The sequence below is a fragment of the Oryctolagus cuniculus genome, chromosome 13 (genome assembly GCF_051225735.1).
Source record: "Oryctolagus cuniculus isolate XC-2025 breed Fujian yellow rabbit chromosome 13, ASM5122573v1, whole genome shotgun sequence".
NCBI lineage: Eukaryota > Metazoa > Chordata > Mammalia > Lagomorpha > Leporidae > Oryctolagus > Oryctolagus cuniculus.
The window spans coordinates 48783218-48795828 of NC_142879.1; the positions used below are offsets into that span (position 1 = coordinate 48783218).

A 12611-nucleotide genomic window follows, 5' to 3' on the forward strand; every position below is an offset into this window, starting at 1 on the left:
CCACACACCACGCACACACCTGTACACCCATATACACTCTACACACACACACCACCCACCACTCACACCTACCACACATCACACACCCCATGCACACCAATATACCACACACACCACACCTACCACACCTCACACGTACACCCCACACCACTCACACCACACACACTCTACACACACATCACATACCACACCCATACACCTATACACACTCCACACACCACCCACCACATACCACACACACACCACACCTACCACACATCACATATCACACGCACACCAATACTCCTATACACACTCCACCTCCCACCACACATATTACACATCACACACCACACGCACTCTACACACACAAACGCCACCCACCATACATACCACACGCACCATGCAACACACACACACACACACACCTGTTTTGCTAAGAATGCTGGATTGTTCCAGGTTTTCCAGGACCCCGCAGGAAACCAGCAGGTGGGCTGGCGTCCTGTGTTAGCGCCTTGTTAGAGGCAGGCAGTTCCTCCCTTTTTGCCTTGAGTGTAGGGGAATCTGTCTTTGGCTATCCCGTGTTTCTTTGCTGCAAATACGCTTTGGAAAAAATCAAGATAAAAAAATAAGTCAGCAGTGCCTGCTTTTGTGAGAGCCCAACAGTTATGGTCCATTGTCTTGAAGCCGAGGTTAGTGCTTGCCCTGCTTCCTTCCTGCCCCGAGAAGTGGTGGAAAACGCAGCCTCCAGTTTCCTCCTGCTTTTCTTCCTCCCTCCCTCCACTCACTCCTTCCTTCCCTCCTTCCTTCCTTCTTTCTTTCTCTTTCCTCCTTCCTCTCTCTCTCTTTTCTTTCTCTCAAGATTTATTTATTTGAAAGACAGAGAAAGAGAGAGGTCTTCCATTGCTAGGTCACTTCCCAAATGCCCATAACAACTGGGGCTGGCCAGGTCAGAGTCAGGAGCCAGGAACTCCATCTGGGTCTCCCACATGGATGGCAGGGGCCCAAGGACTTGGGCCATCCATCACCTGTTGCCCTCCCAGGCACATTAGCAGGAGCTGGATCAGAAATGGAGCAGCCAGGACTTGAACCGACATTCTGAGATGAGCTGCTGATGTTGCAGTGTCTTAACCCGTTGTGCCACAACGTCTAGCCCAGGGCCTCTCATTTCACCTGGACTCCTTCAGCTCTTACCAAAACTTACCTGGATCAAGTGTTCTTGAACATTTGAGTGGCTTCCTGGGACCTTTGGAAGCAAATATCCAAAAATACAAATTAGTTGATACAGGTTACATTTTGCTTTCAACATGCTATGAAGTTGTTCAAAGTACAGTATCTGCCATTTGGGGAGTGAACCAGTGGACGGAAGACTTCTCTCTCTCTCTCTCTCTCTCTCTCTCTCTCTCTCTTCCTCTACCTCTCTATAACTCTGACTTTCAAACAAAATAAATAAATCTTTTTTAAAGTCAGTATCTTCAACAGATGGATGTCCTTGAACCATGAAGTTAATTTGATCCATGTGCTGTCTAAAGCACCACAAATCAGTCTTGCCAATAATTCTCTCCCTCTCTCTCCCCCCACTGCCCTCTCCCTCCCTTTCTCCCACCCCCCTCCTTCCCCATCCCTCTCTCTTCCTCTCTACTTCTCTCTCTCCCTCTCTCTCCACCCCTCCTCTCTCCCTTACTCTTCCTTCCTCCCTTTCTTTCCCTCCCTCTCTCACTCTACCCCCTTCCTCTCTTTCTCTCTCCCTCCCCCTCCCTCTCTCTACGCCCTCTCTTCCTCCCTCATCTCTCTCTCCCTTTCTTCCTCTCTCTTCCCCCTTTCTCTTTCTAACCTCTCTCTTCCTCTCTGTCTCTACTTCCCTCTCCACTCCTCTACCCCCTCTCTCTTCCTCTCTCTCTCTCCCTCTTTCCCATCCTCCCTCTCTCTCCCTCCCTCTCCACCCATCCCTCTCTTCCTCCCCCCCACCCCCCGCCCCGCATAGCCTGATCTGCCACTCCATATAATCTGTTTATCCTTTGGCCTTTCTTCTCTAATTCTGACATCTTTCCTGGTACTTTTGTTCCTGAAAGATGTCAACACACTGACTGCATGCTCAGGATTTGCAATGTCTAAAATCAGCATTCAGCTCTAAAACCAATTTGCAAAGACTTTTTTAAAATTTTTATTTCTGGAGAAACAGGAGTTAGGAAACGGTGTCCTTTCTGACACAAGTTTTATTTTAAACAAACTCACTGCTCACCTTTCTAAACGCTCACCTGGCCGCCTTCCAGTGTGGAGAGGATGGTGCCCATGGCGTGAGAGGAAGTCACCATTGCCAAGGCCCCGAAGACTCCTTGTTGAGGAACAGGGAGATAATTCATAATTCTGCAGTTTTTAATTCGGCAGCCACCATTTGTTGGATCAAGAGACTTCCTGTGCCCTCTTGATTGCATTTTAGTGTCTCGCCTGTTTGGAAGACCTCCCAGCAATTCTTTTGCAATTCTTGTAAAAGCCCAGAACTCTTCCCGCACCCTCGCCAAGATCAAGTAGATAAGAGCATTTTCTGTCACAGACTTTCTTCAAAACAATAACGCTCAAGTGTCACAGGACTGTAAAATGAATGTCACATTGATTTCAGAGAGAGTAGCTTCTACATGAAGTGAAAGGACCTCCGTTTAATTCACCCGCTCATTCATTCAGTAAACATTTATTATGTGCCGTCGCATGCCGCCAGTGGGAGAAGCATCTGCCTGTCCTCTGTGCCGCTAAACCAGAGGAATCACGCGCCGAGCTCTGGGCGAGGACCCGGCACCCCTCACCCTCTCATCTTCTGAACAACCTGGCCAGGCCGTGTTGGGAGCTGTGCTCTAAACATCGGGGTGTGGAGCCTTACCTGGCACACTGCCTCCAAACCGACGGCAGTGCAGCTGGGTGGCCCCGCTTGGCCCAACTCCAATCACTGTAGGCCTCCCTCACGTCCCTCTTTTGTATCCTCTCTGGTGGCTTTCTCGGAGCGTGTTTCTAATAAATATTTGCTGTGTGTATGAACACCACTTACTGCTTTTAGCAATCACAGAGGTGAAAAGGGCCGAAGGGTTTCAGGAGGTGTTAAGTTCCCTACAAATAGCAAGAACGTGGCAGGTGGAAGCGCTTTACCGAAAATCACAGGCAGCTTATTAATCCCCCAAAGAGGCCAGCTTGAAAGAAACGAGATCCACAGTTCATGATGCCCAGGTAAATGTTTTAGTTTGGAAATAAATTAGCGGATGCACCATCGAGTTCCAAATGCCAAGGAAGAAGCAGAAAAACCACAGTGTGACTTAACAAACCTGTCCCCAGTGGCCAGATGACAGAGCCGTTAGAAGTCCTGAGTCACCCGGGAAGCAGAGCTGTCTGACTTGCAGAACTCATTCTCGGGCCCACCTGGAGCGCTTGGCAATCCACATGTCGTGCGCACAGGTTTCCCTTGGGTCTTGCCGGCATTGTGGCATAGTATTAAGCTACTGCTGGAGTCCCTGCTGCCCTGTTTCCTACTCTGGATGGAGTTCTAGGCTTCCGGCTTCAGCGTGCTGCACTCCAAGCTTATGCTTCCATTTGGGAAGTGAACCAGAGGATGGAAGATTCTCTCTCTCTCTCTCTCTGCCTTTCAAATCAATCAGTCAGTCTTGAAAAAGGAAATTTGCTCCTGGAGATAGCTATAGAATATGCAAACCACAACTGGCATTAAGAATGCTAGGCCCCGGGCTGGCACTGTGGCGCAGCGGGCTAACGCCCTGGCCTGAAGCACCGGTATCCCATATGGGCGCCAGTTCGAGGCCCAGCTGCTCCACTTCCTATCCAGCTCTCTGCTTATGGCCTGGGAAAGCAGCAGAAGATGGCCCAAGTCCTTGGGCCCTTGCACCCACATGGGAGACCTAGAGGAAGCTCCTGGCTCCTGGCTTCAGATCGGCCCAGCTCTGGCCATTGCGACCATTTGGGGAGTGAACCAACGGAATGGAAGACCTCTCTCTCGGTCTCTCTCTCTGCCTCTCCTCTCTCTGTGTAACTCTGACGTTCAAATAAATAAATAAATCTTTAAAAAAAAAAAAAAGAATGCTAGGCTCATTCACATAGGTGGAAGTCGTTGACACAGGCCCTTCAGGGGCCATGCAGATGGAGGGAGACTCCAAGGACTCAAAACAGCTAGCTCAGTCTTCTAATAGTAGACTTTTCCAGAGATGAGGACATTAAGTACTTTGGTTTAGTTTAACACCCCAGAACAGAGTTTCTGCCTGGACCTGAGCTCTAGGTACACATTCAGCAAAGTTTAGCAGGTTTGGCTACAAGTTTCTGAGAAGCGCACCAGGCTTGGCTGCGGATTTGGAGAAGTCCATTTATTTATGAAACTGTGATGACCAACGAATGGAGAAATCTTCACGTGTTCTTGCTGAATTCTGAAGGCACAAATTAGCAACACCCCTCTTGTGCTTGTGTGTTCGCATTATGAGGAGCAGGGCTCCAAAGATGTGCTCAACGAGGTGCAAAAGAGCACCATGGCAACCCCATCACAGCTGGAGGAGGTGTGCACCCCCCCCCCACACACACACTGCCTGGACCCTCACCAGCAAGTGGATAAGTACGAATTGTGACCACTCCAAATGCCCCAACATTTTCATCAAACAATGCCATCATTATCATGAAAAGTAAACCTAGCTGACATTTCCACTGAGTATTTAATTAGTAGCAATTACACAGGAAAACACGGGTTAGGGGTGGGCTGGTATTTTACATGCTTCTGTGTTTCAGCTGTATCCCATCCCAAGGCTTGGGGAGACTTTCTGTCCCTGTTGCTGACAACAGGGGTTTGGGCACAGCTGGATCCACTCAGCTCTTCTCGGAGACTCCAGGAGGCGAGTGAGGGGACAGTGGCCATGAGGCCTTTCGCACGGTGCTCTCCTCACCCCATCACTGCCTCACTGGCTTTCAGAGCTGCTTCCAAACCAGGCCCTCGGGCTTCTGTGCAGGCAGATGAGCATCAAGTGAAGGGCACAAAAGTAACTGAGCACGTCCCCTCGGCATGCTGGTGACGGCACCCCGAGGCGCCTGGGGGCTGGCACGCACCATGGGCATTGGAGAGGAGCATTGGGGTGGGGGAGGCCATGCCTGCTGTCCTCCCTCTCCGGCCCTGGAGGTCAGGCTCGGTCCCCGTCAGAGGCAGGGCAGAAGTACTCCCCATTTCCTGCGCCTCCTGCACATAGTCCACTGCCTTAGCAGATACACTTCTCCTTCCCCATTTTTTTGTAACCAGCTTTATTGAGGTGTAATTTGCATACCAAAATGCACGAATGCTCCTTGTAGTCAATGAGTTTTGACAGATGTATGTATCCCGTACCCCCTACCCCCTGCCCCCAATCAGGATACAAATTAGTTTGTTCATGTTCCTTTGATCTCCACCCCCTTTCCCTGGCCCCAGCCCCTAGAAACCACTGATCTGCTTTGTGCCACTGTAGTTTCGATTTGGCCTTTTTTTTTTTTTTTTAATAATTTCTTGTGGATGGCATCCTAAAGTAAGTAGTCTTTCATATCGGCTTGCTGGTTTCTTTTCACTTACCCTAAAGCTTTTGATACTTCTTTTCATGTTGAATATGTATTTTTTTTTTGGCTGAGTAGCATTCCGTTGTGCAGACAATATCACCTTTGGTTTATCCATTTACCAGCTGATGGGCATTTGAGTTCTCATTTTTTGCTATTCTGAGTACAGCTCTCGGGAACATTTGTGTATATGTCTCTGTGTGAGTGTGTGTTCTAAATTCCCTCAGCTAAGTACCTGGGAGTGGAATTGCTGTGTTGCATGGCAGTATCTGTTTCACTGTATAAGAATCTTGCAAAGGACAGGTGCTGTGGCATAGCAGGAAAAGCCACTGCCTGTGACACTGGCATCCCACATGGGCACCGGTTTGTGTCCCCGGTACTCCACTTCCAATCCAGCTCTCTGCTTATGGCCTGGGAAAAGCAGTGGAGGATGGCCCAAGTGCTTGGGCCTCTGCCACCCATGTGGGAGACCCAGAGGAAGCTCCTGGCTCCTGGCTTCAGCCTGGCCCAGAGCTGGCCATTGAGGCCATTTGGGGAGTGAACTAGTGAATGGAAGATCACTCTCTCTCTGTCTCTCCCTCTCTGTCTCTCTCTCTCTCTCCCCCTCACATACTCTGACTTCCAAATAAAATTAAAAAAAAAAAAAAAAAGGTTCTTGCAAACGGTGCAGCAGCTGCCGTACCACTTTACGTTCCCTTGCCCATTGGTTCAGAATTCTTGGTGTTCCGCAGTCTCACCGACACTTGGGCTTTTGAATCGTAGCCATTCTCCTGGGTTTCTCCCGCTTCTGAAGTCCACCCAACAAGCCTCTTGGTCTTTGTTCCAGGCAGCCCCTCCTGCCCCAGGCCCAAGGCCTCACATTCAGTTCTGGCCTCAGACGCTGCCTCACGTGAGCAGCTCTGGGACTGGGGGCCCCGCCCTTCTCAGCTGCACTGGCTTCCCTGCGCCACCCCCCCCCCCCATCACCGTGCCCTGTGCACATCTGTCCTTGTTATGCTCTGGTGATTGTTTTTGTCTCCTCTCAACTCTAAGTTCAGTGGCAGGAGCGGGGACAGGGAGGGCGTTTCCCCATCTTTTGGTTTCAGGACCCAGCACAGAGAAAGAATTGCTTGCTGGCTGAAAGGCTGATCAAATGGGCGCAGCTGTTGGGCGCACCAGTTTCTGTTGCTGCATGGAACACCTGCATCCTTTATTAGAGTGTCTGGTTCAAGTCCTGGCTCCTCCGATTCCAGCCCGGCTTTCTGCGAATGCTCACCCTGCGAGAGACCACCCTGGGAGACAGGCATTTGAGGGCCTGCTACCCATGTGGGAGAACCAGATGGAGTTCAAGGCTCCTGGCTTCAGCCTGGCTCAGTCTGGCCATTCCGGGCATTTGGGGAGGGAACCACCAGTACATGGAAGTTCTCTCTCTGCCTTTCTACCTTTCAAGTAAAATGAAAATAAGTAAATAAAAATTTAAAAAGAGAACAAATAAATCTGAAGACTCCATTTTTTTAAAAAGATTTATTTATTTATTTGAAAGGCAGAGTTACAAAGAGGCAGGGGGAGAGAGAGAGAGAGAGAGTTACAAAGAGGCAGCGGTGGTGGGGGGCGGGGGGAGGTCTTCCATCCACTGGTTCACTCCCCAGATGGCCGCAATGGCTGGAGCTGATCCGATCCGGAGCCAGGAGCTTCTTCCAGGTCTCCCACGTGGGTGCAGGGGCCCAAGGGCTTGGGCCATCTTCTACTGCTTTCCCAGGCCATAGCAGAGAGCTGGATGGGAGCAGCTGGGACCAGAACTGGCAGCCATATGAGATGCCAGCACTTCAGGCCAGGGCTTTAACCTGCTGCGCCACAGCGCCGGCCCCTAATTTACTTTCTAATTGATGAGACACACTGCATCAACTCATTTGGATCCTTTTTCCCTGGGTGCCTTGGCCTTCATTTGCAAGGAAGCCAGTGATCCACGTGCCTGCAGACCATGAAAGAGCAATCCCAAGTAGGGCTAAGCAGGACTGAGGCTTCCACCTTGCCCACTCAGTGCCCACCAAGGCCATCCACTCATTCAAATGGATCTGTCAGCCACTGACCCTGTGCCAGGACTCTGGTTGGGTTCTGAAGGACATGGCAGGAGGGCACCAGGGAGGGGGCTTGGGGACTCTAGTGAGTAGCAGTGACTGGGCAGGACGCTTGGGTTGTCAGCAATTGGATGGCTAGGGGCGGGGTGAGGAGGGGAAGGTATTGCTGATAGTAGCGGAGTTCATGGTCACGGAGCTGAAAGATGGGTGCGTGTGTGGTCAGCTCCCCGTGAGGGCACAGGGTCCCTGCTGGAGATCTGCAGTACACTGCCCAGAGGCACCCAAGACCAACTGGGCAGGGGCCTAGAATGATCGCTGGATACCTTCGTTCAGTTTCTGCTGCCATAACTGAGAACCTGAGACCCAGTGTTTATAAAGGAAAGAATGTGTTTCTTACAGTTCTGGGAGCCGGGAAGGATCTGATGCGTCCTAAGGCGGTGGAGGCGCCTCGTGGGGAGAGGGTTTGCTTCTACACCACGCTGCTCGCGTGCTGACACGGGTCCACTCCAGAAGGCGGAGGGATTGCGCCTGTAACATGAGAACTTCCTGGGATCACAGGAGGGGGTGGGACTGAATTTTGCTTCACAAGCCACTTATTTATGTATTTCTAACAAGGTAGTAAAAGTGATGATGTGACCACTTCAGGAAAGGATTCTGATAGCCCATGAGAGGCTCTGAAGCCGCTGCAGCTGCCGAGACTGACGGGGGAGGCGCCTTCCTTCTCTGCTCTCAGACCTTGTGGCAAGGTTTCCCGCCTTTGACATCGACCTGCTCCTTGTGCTCTGAGGACGCTTCCTCCGACAGCCACTGACAGCCTAGACACGGGGAGCTGTGACTCTCTGGGCTCGGGTCCCTGGTTCCCGAGGGGAAGGCTTGGGCATGGTTCTACCCCGTGGCTCTCAGATTCCTTGGCAGAGGGGTAAGCCCCCTGGAGCCGGGCACTGGACTGGAGGGGGTGAGAGGGGGGATGGGGTTTTGCTCTGTCCTGCAAAGACACAAGCTTCTGCTCCGGGACCTGCCAGATTCCCGGGGAGTAACTGTCCTCTGTCCTCACAGCAGGAGCCCCCTCCTCTGTGAAGACCTCATCAGGCAAGGTAGGCTTTGCTGCTGGCTCAGAGCGCGGGGCGTACAGGCAGCTGCTGTGAGTCGGGAGCAGCTCCAGGTGCCTCTTATTCTGATGGTCATCACCACCGCCCTCACTTGTAAACCCTGAGAGCGCTTGTAGAACACGATGAGCTCAAGCCCAAGTCCATGGTCCATGCCGGGATCTGGAGCCTGCACAGAATCCTGAGTCCAGCGGTCAGTCCCGGGCAAGGCTCCCTTGGGAGGTGGTGCAGCCTCTGGCCTGGCCTCTCTCTCACCCTCACCACCTGCCCTGATCTCCCTCTCCCCTGCGCTCGCACAGAGCAGGAGGCACTGAAAAGAAGAGAAGGAAAGAGAGGATGGAAGAAAAGGAGGGAGAGAGGGAGGGAAGGGGGAGGAGGAGAATGCAGCCGGCACTGCTGGTGTCCCTTAAGCCAGCTTCTCATTGGAGATACATCCCCATTCTGCTCATGTCTGTCCTAGCCACACGGAGGGGCTTCATGAGTGCTGGGCATTTTTCCTCAGCAGTGGTCCCAACAGGAGACTGAGAGTGTCAGTGGCCACTCGGGAGTGTGTGTTCTTGCTCAGCTGTGCGTGCAGCGGGGTTCCCTCCAGCCAGCTTGGAAGCAGTCACTGGTGGCAGAGCTTGGCTCCCTGGGGGTGAGGCAGGGGTACAAGGAGTTGTGCTGAAGAGACTCAACCCCCAGGCAGAACTGGCCTGGCCGTGGTCAGCTGACGTGGGGACAGGGCATGGCAGCATAGTGACAACTGGCTGGCTCAACAGGAGACACTTGGCAGGTAGTGGTCCGGGAGCTCCTTGATGATGTTGGATGTGGCAGACGCTTTGGGAGGGGACTATGGAGTGAAAAGAGCGTTTCCAAACGAGGTTCTGGCTCTTCCAAACAAGTTTCAGTGACTTTGGTCACTTCCCTTGGGACCCTCTTGAGTGCTAGACAGCAAGAATACAGGATAAGAATGAAAGGAGGAGCATCGGCAAGAGAGACATGAGGAGAGAGGAGGAGAGGGAGGCAGCAGAGGACTCAGATCTTAGGGAGGTGAGAAGCGGCCCCGTGAAACTGCCCCCGGCCTGTGCATCTCCGAATGCCGGCGGTGCCCGTTTGTTCCTGTCCTTTCAGCTGTCCCTGGATAGGAAAGAAAGAGCTATTTAAACGTTGGCCACTTGATAGACTGTTTTAAAAGCCTCTTTTGCAAGGTTGATTTTAACATAAATCTTGAGCAAGCAGAACATGTAAAGCACCACTCAGGGCCAACTCAGTTATGTTACGGTTTTATTTTCTCTCGCCAGTGGGATTTCACTCTGCTGGTATTCCAGGCGCCGCCAAAACCCTAGGAAAAGCATTCATGGTGAGAAGTTTCCAGCGCTGGCAGCCAATCCAGCCCTTCCCCGGATCTCAAGTTTAACACAGGGCCTGGAGCCTGGAGACGGGGACGAAATAGATGTGGGAAAGCCGCTGGGTGTGGAAAGCTGGCGGGAACCGGAGTGCAGCCCATGGCCCGCATTCCCAGGCTGCGGGGCAGGACACAGCTGCTCCTGAAAGTAGTGGAAGGTGCTGGTGTCTCATCTTTCATCTGCCAGGAGCTGCTTTTCTGCCGCCAACCACGGACAAGCTGCTAGAAACAGGCCATCATCAATATGCGCTTGTGCACTTTTTACACACCTCGACGCCGATGCACGTCATCGTGTTCCCCTCTCTTTAAAATGAGGGATTACAGAGAGAGCCATGGCAGGGGCGATTGGCTATAGTTCATCATAGTTTTGATGAAATATACCCCAACACACACTCTCTCTCTCTCTCTCTCTCTCTCTCTCTCTCTCTCCCCAATACACACACTGGTCCTGTGGCATTTAGAGTAACACAGACCTGTTTGGAGTTGACGGTCATATTTTATACAGTGACAGGGGCCTGTTTATTCAGGGCCATCAAGACAGATAAGGATCCTGAAGTCCCCCATGACTGCGCTGCAGGAGGAAGCCTTTGTTTGGCTCCGGGCGATGTTCACAGGACAATGGGCTGCCAAAGATATATGCAAATGTGTCCTTTTCCCATTACTGGAAGTGACCTTTATGATTAGATTGGAATAGTAACATCAACTCCTGGGTTAATAGGACTCATTGGCCTAAAGGCAGGGAGCACGTTCCTCTCTCAAGATTCAAAAGCTGGGAAGTAGACACGAAATTCCAAGCACCACTGTAGCCGGAGGTTCCCCGTGAGGTGCCAGAGAAACCCTTCACCCTTGGGTGCCTCGTGGGCTCAGTTGGGAAATCAGGGGCAAACAGGCAAAAGACTTCTAGGAGTCTCACGAAGCTTTAAAGTGTCTGACAAGCGACTCAGAAGAGTCTGCGGAAGTAAGCCCATGGCATAACCGGTCCCACACAGGGCGTTCTCAGCTGCGGTTCAGCCCAGCACAGAGAAGCCAGCTTCAGAGGCAGACCTGCCAGCAAAGATCACATAGCACACGGAGGGAGCAGTTAGTGTTTATGGGCTAAACAGTCCTGTTGCAGCTAAAGACAGAAAACACAAGGAAGAGAATTTCCACCTCTAGCTACCCCCAAGCCGGCGCCACGAGGTCAGGGGCAATGGGTTTAACTGTGATTTAATTGCTTGCTCCATACGCATAGCGCTTATTCATTTGCCCTGTGATAACACTTTACATTTTTTAAATGCCTTCAGATAACTTGATCACTTTTTCCTAGTGGAGATGCATTAAAACTCAGGGGGAAAAGACTAACTTAGATGACAGGAAGAAAAGTTAGCATGCGCTGACAAGTGCAGGCAAGCAACCAGCAAAGCAAGCAGAGATGAACGTGGATGCATTTTTTTTTTTAGCGAGATTGGGATTTTGCAGCAATATATATATATATAATATAGTATATATATAATATAACATATATTATATATAATATACATACATACACACATATATATATATAAAAAAGAGTGATATCATTTTAAAGACAGCACCTAGACTTTGAGTAAAAATAAAAAGAAGATAAAGATTCCTACCTGTGTGGACCTTTCACAAGTTACTGCTTGTAAGCGGAACTCTGTTTAAAACGGACGGAAAGTGCATGCAATCAGAAGAAGTTACACTATCACCTTGTTCACATACTGCTCTATGTGGAAGGTACTTGGCTGGGTTTCCCATCCTTAGGGTTCAAATGGTTAAGTATTTAATTGCTTAGGAAGTAATCCTGTTATTTCAGATTTCATGCGTCATGAATTCTTTTTCCCAATTTCAGGAATTATGAAGGGAAAGTGTGATTCTCTGGTCAGTTTATTTTTCAAAGAGCCCTTGACAGCTGTGACACCTGAGCAGCCCTGGTCAGGAAGGAGTTCTTAGCAGCAGACTGAGGCTGGTGAGCGGGAAGGTGAGCAGGAGGCCCACGTGACAGTCAAATGAGGTGATGTCTGCCTTTGGTCTGAGCATGAAATCACCCTAGAAACAGGACTCCAGAGAGGCAGGGCATAAATGAGGACTTTGTTTCATCGAAGCCCCTCGTGTTTCTCATAGGAAGTTGTGCATTTGAGCAAATGTCTTACTCTGCAGCGTTTAATAGGAAATGTGCACACCTAGGAGGAGGTTAGGGAAACCGGGCATTTGGTAATTTCGGTCACAAATGACCAGACAAGAAGGTGCTTAGAAACGGGGTCGGGGGCAGGGGGGAGGACAGATGGGTCAGGGGCGGTGTCGGGTGAACGGAGGAATTACAAGTATCTTGGAGCTCCCAGTACCTAGGGCAGCGTCAATTCTGATTTGTTGTTGGATGGATGAGTGGACGGATCAGGTGAAAGGTTTCATGATCATGAAGAAAGGTCGGTCAATGCTTTTTCTTGTTAGGAAAAAAAAAATGATTGGGAGATGGGGACTTCTGATTAAGTTGATTAATATGCCCTAAATGAATCACTTAATTTAAAA

General features: G+C 50.7%; 2 long non-coding RNA genes across 2 annotated transcripts; both read right to left on the minus strand.

The window, feature by feature from the left end:
- Window positions 1-300: 300 nt before the first annotated feature.
- Window positions 301-4003, minus strand: LOC149122587 (uncharacterized). Its single transcript, XR_016219326.1, has 4 exons — window positions 2855-4003; window positions 2238-2314; window positions 1184-1225; window positions 301-582 (listed from the first exon to the last, which is right to left on the minus strand). It is a non-coding gene; the product is annotated as an uncharacterized LOC149122587 (long non-coding RNA).
- A 3062-nt stretch (window positions 4004-7065) lies between these two features.
- On the minus strand, window positions 7066-12098 carry LOC149122588 (uncharacterized). Its single transcript, XR_016219700.1, has 3 exons — window positions 11699-12098; window positions 7987-10301; window positions 7066-7483 (listed from the first exon to the last, which is right to left on the minus strand). It is a non-coding gene; the product is annotated as an uncharacterized LOC149122588 (long non-coding RNA).
- Window positions 12099-12611: the final 513 nt, after the last annotated feature.